This window comes from Melospiza georgiana, chromosome 8 (genome assembly GCF_028018845.1).
Source record: "Melospiza georgiana isolate bMelGeo1 chromosome 8, bMelGeo1.pri, whole genome shotgun sequence".
Lineage (NCBI taxonomy): Eukaryota > Metazoa > Chordata > Aves > Passeriformes > Passerellidae > Melospiza > Melospiza georgiana.
In genome coordinates this window covers 35,285,084-35,293,458 of record NC_080437.1, presented here as the reverse complement: position 1 = coordinate 35,293,458, position 8,375 = coordinate 35,285,084, and positions in this window count along the sequence as shown.

The window sequence follows — 8,375 nt, the reverse complement described above, 5'->3', positions numbered from 1 at the left end:
AAAAGGGAAAGGAAAGGAAAAAGGAAAGGAAAGGAAAGGAAAGGAAAGGAAAGGAAAGGAAAGGAAAGGAAAGGAAAGGAAAGGAAAGGAAAGGAAAGGAAAGGAAAGGAAAGGAAAGGAAAGGAAAGGAAAGGAAAGGAAAGGAAAGGAAAGGAAAGGAAAGGAAAGGAAAGGAAAGGAAAGGAAAGGAAAGGAAAGGAAAGGAAAGGAAAGGAAAGGAAGGAAAGGAAAGAAAAGGAAAAGGGAAGGGAAGGGAAGGGAAGGGAAGGGAAGGGAAGGGAAGGGAAGGGAAGGGAAGGGAAGGGAAGGGAAGGGAAGGGAAGGGAAGGGAAGGGAAGGGGGAAATGCTCATTTTAAACCCAAACCCCAACTCCAAGATATTATCAAGGTGCAGCAATGCCAGGGATGCCAGCAAACTGAATTATATCCATTTCCCCATCTGTTTAGGCACTCCAAGCAAACCATCCAGCACTGCCAAAGCAGCTGCACTAAATCTGTCCCACAGCAGAAATCCCTGCACCTGAACAGTCCTAGCAGAGTCCCCAAATTCACTTTCCCCTTCTCTTTTCCCCTCCTGAAAGCAAAAGCTCAAACTCTGTGAGAGCCCCACGCTCCAGCAGGAGGATCTCAGCACAGAGCTCCAGAGGGGAGGTTTCAGTGCACAGGAGGCACAGACCCCATGGCAAGGAAAGAAAAAATGAAAATAAAGCACATCTGGACAGCAATTCTGTACTTTCACCAGGAAATGTTTTGTGATGAAGCTGAGCAAGTAAGCAGAATGTCACCACCCAGATAAAGGACTTGCATTATTGTTGGACAATCCAAAGGTGGGTTGTTGTTGTTGTTGTTTTATGGCTACATTTTTTTTCTGCAAATAAATGTCCCTACACATTTTTTAAGGAAAGCAATGCACTGGAACATCATGGAATAGAGGAGAAGCAGCCTGTGTCCATCTCCAGGGTTAGCAGGTCAAAGACACCGGGAATTTCCAAGAAGAACTCTGCATAAAAACCCTGAAAACCCAAACCCCACAGGTTTCCTTTACATCACATCAGCTGCTCCCCTCTCCCGTTCTGCTGCACAGAAAGCCAAAAAATGCCTGGACTGAAGCATCCTTGGAAATAAAAGGGTGATTCTGCTGCCTTGGGGGATGCTGCTGGAAAACTGTGCTGTTCTTTGGTCTGTCTTTGCCCCTGGAAAAACCCAGCAGCACTTCAGGCTTTGGGGGTTTTCTGGGATTATTTCATTCTGTCTTAAGTGGAAAACACAAATCAATATTTTTGTTCACATCCCAGTCCTGTGTCTGATATTTTTGTGCACCTCCCAGTCCTGTGTCTTGCCCCAAAAATTGATTTAAATTTGTGCACAAACATCTGGGCTGTGCATGTTACAGATCGTGGAGCAGATTTTCCTTCATGGAACCACTGAGAGCCTCAGGAATCTTTGGAAAAGCCTGGGACAACGTCCAGTTGTAAATGAAGTGCCTCAATTAGTTGGGATTAGAATTTCAAGCAGGGTCTCTGTGTTCTGGAGCCCTTTGTTGTTTGCCTGTGTGATTTCTGCTGCACTCCAGGATTTATTCTGCAGTGGTTCACATCTCTTAGCAGGGCCCACATTTCTTTTCCCAGTTAGGATCATTGCAGTGTTTTGATTTGTGACATTTGCATCTCATTTCATGGAGCCTCTCTGAGCAGCACAAGGGTGTTTCACCCAGCCCTGTCCTGGAGGAGCAGAGAGCTGGAAAAAACACTCCCACCAAGGCTTCATCTCCTCACTTGTAATAATTCTGTGCTCAGACAAGCAATTCCAGCTCATTCCTGCGCCAGGGCTCCATTTGTCTGTCCTGGCCGTTCCCACCCATCCCTAATGCCCACAGAAATGGGATGGACGTGTCTGGAGCCTGAGACTGCAGCTGGAGAAGGGTGAATTAAAGGAATTACCTGGGAAAGGAGCGGTTTTCAGTCTCCTGTTCTTGTGGAATGAGGACACTCCTCTGTCCCGTTCTGCTGTGGCAGGAGCTGGGAGCTCAGGACCCCTCAGGTGAGGTTTGGGTGGATCCAGGGTCAATCATGATGGAAAATTCCGGGATTTCAGCAACGGACTCCTGTCAGACAATTGAAGGGAAATCATTGCAAGGAGAAAGTCAGAAATCATTGCAAGGAGAAAGTCAGAAAAAGCACTGACAGAGAAAAATGAGACCTTTTCCCCCAGCTGGGGTAAAGCACATGGCATCCTTTAAAATATGGTTCTGGGATTTGCAGCAACTTGATTTCCATTTCCTCAGGCGGTTTATCATTATCAACAGCCCGAGCATGAGACTAAATGCACTAATTCCAACAAACCAGAGTGCAAAAAAAATGGTGCAAATCAATACCCATAAAGATACATTTCAGAATGAAGTAACATTATCCCAGGAAGTGCTGGAAAATAAAGGCATTTTTTTGCTGCTGGAGATTTACAACCCTCCACTGATATTCTTCCCAACTCGAAAATGCTTTCCCAAAGCTCCCTAATTTTTGCCTAACGTACAAACCCACCAGGAATGGGTCTAGGATGGAAAATCACAGAATCCAGGGTTCACAAAGGATTTTAATTCACCCCATTACCCCCCTGCCATGGCAGGGACACCTTCCACTGTCCCAGGTTGCTCCAAGCCCCAGTGTCCAGCCTGGCCTTGGACACTTAAAATTGCAATTTTTAATTTTTTTTTTCATTCTGCTTTCCCTCTGCAATGAGCTGCAGGCCTTTGGATCAGCTCTGTTCAAAAGCTCTGTGGAGGTGGCACTTGGGGACACGGGGCAGTGGTGGCCTTGGCAGTGCTGGCAATGGTTGGATTTAATAATTTCAGAAGCCTTTTCCAACCTTAATTATTCTGTGATATTTTTGATGCATTTGCTGCAACCCTGGGACACTCTGGGCCCACTGAAGCTCCTTTAATGCCTCCCATTATTTTCAGGGTGTGAAGAGTGAGGATTTTAGGTGGCATCAGTGAGGTAATGAAATGTAATCATTAAAATGTCCTTCCCCTGCCTCTGCCAGAGCTCTTCAGCCACTGCTTTTCAGAAAAAAAAAATATCAAATTGGAGGTTTTTGCAGTTCCAGAGCAGGTCCTGTCAGGAGCAGCATCTCCCAGGGCAGTGGCAGTGAAAACAGCAAAAGTGAAATTAAAACAGTTCATAAGTACTTCAGGGTTTGATTCAAGGTGTTAAAGGTTGGACTCAGTCTTTGAGGGCATTTCCAACCCTAAAGATTCAGAGATTCTGCATGAGAGAGCAAAACTGGTATGAAAAACTTGGGATTTCCATGGGTTTAAAACACTGGTGCCAACATCATGGATTCAAATGTTTAATTTTATTTACAGCAAGAAATCTTGCCTCTCCTGAATAAGGAACTCCCTTCGGGGGTGCAGCTTCAAATGGGACAAGGAAAAAAATATTTGAAGTTCAGAGGGCAATTTTGTTCTCAATTTTTTATTCAAATTTGAAGTTCTTTTGGCAATTTTGAATCAATCAGGGACCCAACAGGTCCCTGATTCCTGGAGCAAGGAGCCCACAGGACACGGAGAAATGTGAGGCTCAGATTTCTCTCCAGGAAATCCCAGTAACTTTTGCAAATGTTGGTTCAGATACTCCAAAGTTTTCTTGGCAAATGTAACAGCAGAAGCAGCTCTGAGGGTGTTGTCCTGAGTCAGGAATGGTGTGGCCATGTGGACTCGATGATCTTGAAGGTCTCTCCCAACCCGGTGATTCTGTGAATTCTGTGAAAATGATTCTTTGCACGCCCTCACCACCCAAACTCTTCAATGATGATGATGGGTTTTGTCTTTATAAGCCTTAGCCCTGGATTCACAGAATCACAGAATGACCAGGTTGGAAGAGACCTTCAAAATCATCGAGTCCAGCCCAGCCCCAACCCCTCAACTGAACCCTGGCCCCCAGTGCCACATCCAGGCTCTGTTAAACACACCCAGGGATGGGGACTGCACCACCTCCCCAGGCAGCCATTCCAGAATTTATCACCTTTCTGTGAAAAACTTCTTCTTAATATCCAACCTGTTAGGAGAACCTGTTTTTCAAAGCATATTTACAACTGGAATTAAAAATTGCAGCCATTCCAGGCTTGAGCTGGGTTTTTGATTCCTCCCTGGGCACGTGAAGGATTCAGGAGTTCCCTTCCAAGGCGTGGGGATGGAGCACATTCAGTGCAGCTGCTGAGGCAGAGTCTCAGCGAGCTGAGCAGCGATTATGTTGTACCCCTGGGCAATGAGGCTGTCACGGAGTTTCCAAACAAGATGTGAGAATCTAGGACAGCTCTGCTGTTGGGTCACAGCGTTTGCTTGGCACTTCCCCTCCCTATTTTCCGCTCAGGGATGAAATCCCAACATTTCCAGGATCAAATCCTCCCCTGGCAGGGAAAAGATGCACAAAAAGCTGATTTGGGGAGGGCAGGCTGTGACAGCAGGATGGGTCAGACACAGGGCAAACCCAGCAAGAAATGAGAAGTGAAATGGGGAAAATGAGAATTTGTGGCTTTTGCTGCAACCCTGACCTCAGCTAATTACTTGTTATACACCAGCTGCAGTTCTGGATTGTTATAAAACAGCTGAAATTATTACTTGCTATAAAAGATCTGAAGTTTTGGCTCTGTTGCCCACCCAGACCTCATGGAAACCACCAGGTACTGACCCATAAAGTCATTTTGGATGCACAGGGAGGTTCCTCCAGAAGGAAATTTTAAGCACCTGTTGCTGAACCATCCCCTGGAGAAGCCCATCCTGCCCTTCCCTATTTTTAATTTATATCTTTTTTTCCAAATAAATTAATAAATAATTGTTTTTAAAACCCAAACAAAGAAAATAAAAATACCTGCAAAGGTTTGATCATATTTTAGTGGCAAAGATTAAATTCTGAGGTCACCTCTTTCTGTCCAGCACAGAGCAGAGCTGCCTGTAGTTACCCAGCAGGGACAGAATTCCATATTTCCAGGCTTCACAGATTCCAAGAGGAGTGAAATGGCCCCAGTAAACCCACAAAACCCAGCTCTAATAATAATTAAATTGGCTCCATAAGGTGGTCAAGAAGGATGGCTGCCTCCAAGTGCCACAGCACTGCCAAGTGCAATAAAATGGGTTTATGCAACATTTTGAGGCAGCCTCTGCCTCTAAAACCTGTCCTGTGCACAAGGAACTCCCAAATCAGCAGGAATGGAGCTGAGCCTACAGGAGAGGGTCATTTCCAAAGGTAATTGGTGCCTTTTAAACCCAGAACTGTCAAAGTGTGGTGAGAATAAGGGAGCCCGATGTGGCTGAGGTTGAAGGAGAAATGGGAAGATTGATCTGCTGCTTTGGTGTGGCACTTTTGGCAAGGTTGTTACAAACAAATATTTCCCTAAATAAAGGAAAATGGTCAAATGCTTAGAACAAACCCCAAAATATTCACAGCCCAGGGTTCTCCCCTGAATGGTTCAATCCCATTTCTCTCACCAGCACCTATTGAGAGGGAAGTGTTGGTGATGCCTCAGGTTTGGCTTTTCTCTGTTTCCCATTCTGAGCTGCTTTAGTGTGTGGGGCTGGGCTCACATCAGGGATGCTGAGCTCTGTGCACAAAGCAGGGACACAAAACAATTCCTGCTCCAGCTGGGCACCAAGGACAAATGACCCAAATCTCAGCCCAGGAGCACAAACACCGTGGGCTGCAGAGAGAAAAACAAGCAGGGTGGGACTGCAGGGCTAAAGCTGGGATGGGACAATGAACTGCAAGGTGCAAATGGAGCAGAACTGATCCCAGGGACAGAGCCCGTGCCCAGCCGTGCATTTTGGGGCCATTTTGGTTCATCCTGGGTGCAGCCCTGGCTGGGCTCTGGTGCTGCCCAAGGTGCATCCATGGAGGAGATGCTTTGGATAAATCCCTGCTTTATTCTGGGGCTCTGTCCAGCCTCTGTCCTGGGGCAGCCTGAACAAGGGAGCATTGGGAAGTCTTGGATGATAAAATCGAACCCATTTAGGTGAAAATCCATTTCAATCTGGGTGCTCCCCAGGGTGTTCTGCTCTGCCAACCCTCAGGGACAGGGAGAGCTCTGCAGGGACATTCAGGGGCTGGTGGGACTCCAAGCCTTGATCCAGGAAAAGTCCTGGAAAGCCACAAAAGAAGGAGATGCCATGGAGGGCAAGGAGCAGGATGGGAAGCTGTAGAGAATGGAGGTGCCACCTTTAATCACCCACACAGTAATTCAGTCCTCAGGTCAGGGATGGGATTTTCTCCTTCTCAGTCCTGCCCAAATCCAGGGATTTTGGGGGAGCATGGGATGAAGTAGTGCAGAACCTGCTCTTCAAAGGACTGAAAGTCCCACAGCTTTATCTGTGGCCCTTCCTCTAAATCCTTTTCATTTGGGAATGAGACAAGAAAAATGTTTAAAACTCCCTTATTAGGCTTTAAACAACCCCCTTAGAGAATTTTAAACAACACCCTTATAGGGTTTTAACCTCCCTTATAGGATTTTAAACAATCCCCTTATAAGATTAAAAAAAAAAAACAAAAAAACAACCTTATAGGGTTTTAAACCCCCCTTATAGGACTTTAAACAACCTTCTTATAGGATTTTAAACAACCCCCTTATAGGATTTTAAACAACCACCTTGTAGGGTTTTAAACAGCCTCCTTATAGGGTTTTTAACAAACTCAAAGCAAACCTGCATTAAAACACAGCTGCAGGAATTATAAAACAATCAATTCAGGAATTATGAAATAAAAATTTGATTCAGGAGGCCAGGCTCTTGCCAGGCCCATCATCCAGGGGTGTTTTGCTGCCTGCAGCTCATTCCAGTGGGGTTTGAGGGGCAGGCACAGAGAAGATGAGGTAAAAGGGACAAGGATGAAGCTGGGAGGTCACTGAGGTGTTTCCATGGGAATGAAATGGCCCTGTTATAGACATTTACATTTTTTTGGCAATATAGATATGCACAGCTATGCCATGATCTAAATCCAGATTCCTCAGATTGTTTCTCTTTTGGGCTGGTTTGGATAAAGCAAAACCCAGCAAGGCCAGCAAACACCATGTAACCCTGAGTATATAATGCAAGGCCCAGCTGCCAATACCAATTTCAGGGCACCTTTAAAGGTTCAGCTCCCATTTCCCTTTTAGATGCGGGACTGAGCAGAAAGAAGAAATTAAAGCACTGTTTTTTTAGGGGAATATTATGTAGAAAATGTTGCCCTCAAACACATGAACACTTCGCTCCCCCATGCAGAATCCAGAGGTTAGGGAACAGGGGTGCATTTTTCAGCTCTTTTTGCTGCTTTTATTTCTTTTCCTTTCCAATTTCCCTTTTTCACCCTTCCCAGCTGCAGGACTCAGGGAATGCCAAACACCCAGTGAACCCCTCAGCAAACACAACAAGAGCTCCACGCTGCCTTTCCACCAGCTTTGCTCTTGCCTGGAGGTGCCTTCCCCTGCTCCATCCCTTTGTTCTAAGGGAGCAGGGAAATGCAGGCAGCACTCATTTCACAGCTCAGCTACAGGTAAATTATCTGAGAGAGCAGGGGAGCACTTGGCTCCTCTCCCTTTCGTTTTTCTTGGTGTGGAAATCAAATGCAATGGGCTCACTGATTTATGGCTGCCAGCAGGATGGAGCACAGGGATCGTCTGGTACCTGCCCAAATTCCTGGCTGCATCACAAAAGCCCTTCCATGTGGGCTGAGGTTCCCTCCAAACCTCTGCTCCCCAACTGCAGCAGCTTTTCAAAATCCCTCCAGCCCCACATTTCCATTGGGAGAGCCCCTGTGGCTCCTGGGGGTGTCCAAGCTGGAAGTGCCATTCCCAGACTGGATGAAGGCTCAACACTGATTTCTCTCCAGGATCTTTGATGGGAGGTTCAGAGGAGGAGCTCTGTCTCTTCCCAAGGGTTTTTGTGTTTGGACTTGCACTTGTATTCCCTGCTCAAACACTCCCACAGATCTCTGTCCACCTCCACAGGGACCACAAAGTGAGGAAAGACACACACTTCTTTAAAAATTCCATCATTTCTATTTTTTTTCCTATTATTTCCCTCTGTGGAGCAACTCAACAATAATGGGCTGCTTGGAAAAAAAGCAACAACAAATCTATTTGCCAACTGTACAGAGTAATAAACTCATGGAAGGGAGTTTATAGCCAGTAATCTGAATATTATTGACAACCTGATCACAATAAAATGTAAAAAACATCTCATGACAGGCCTCCTGCAACACAAGCAGGTAATAAGTGCCTCATCTTGTGAAAAAAGGTGTTTTACTTTTAAATTTTTTTTTAATTTATGGTTGATTTCTTTTGGATTTTTTTCTTGGTGAGCTTTGGAGCTCACGCAATTAAACGCAGGCAAACACATCTAATTTCCAGAG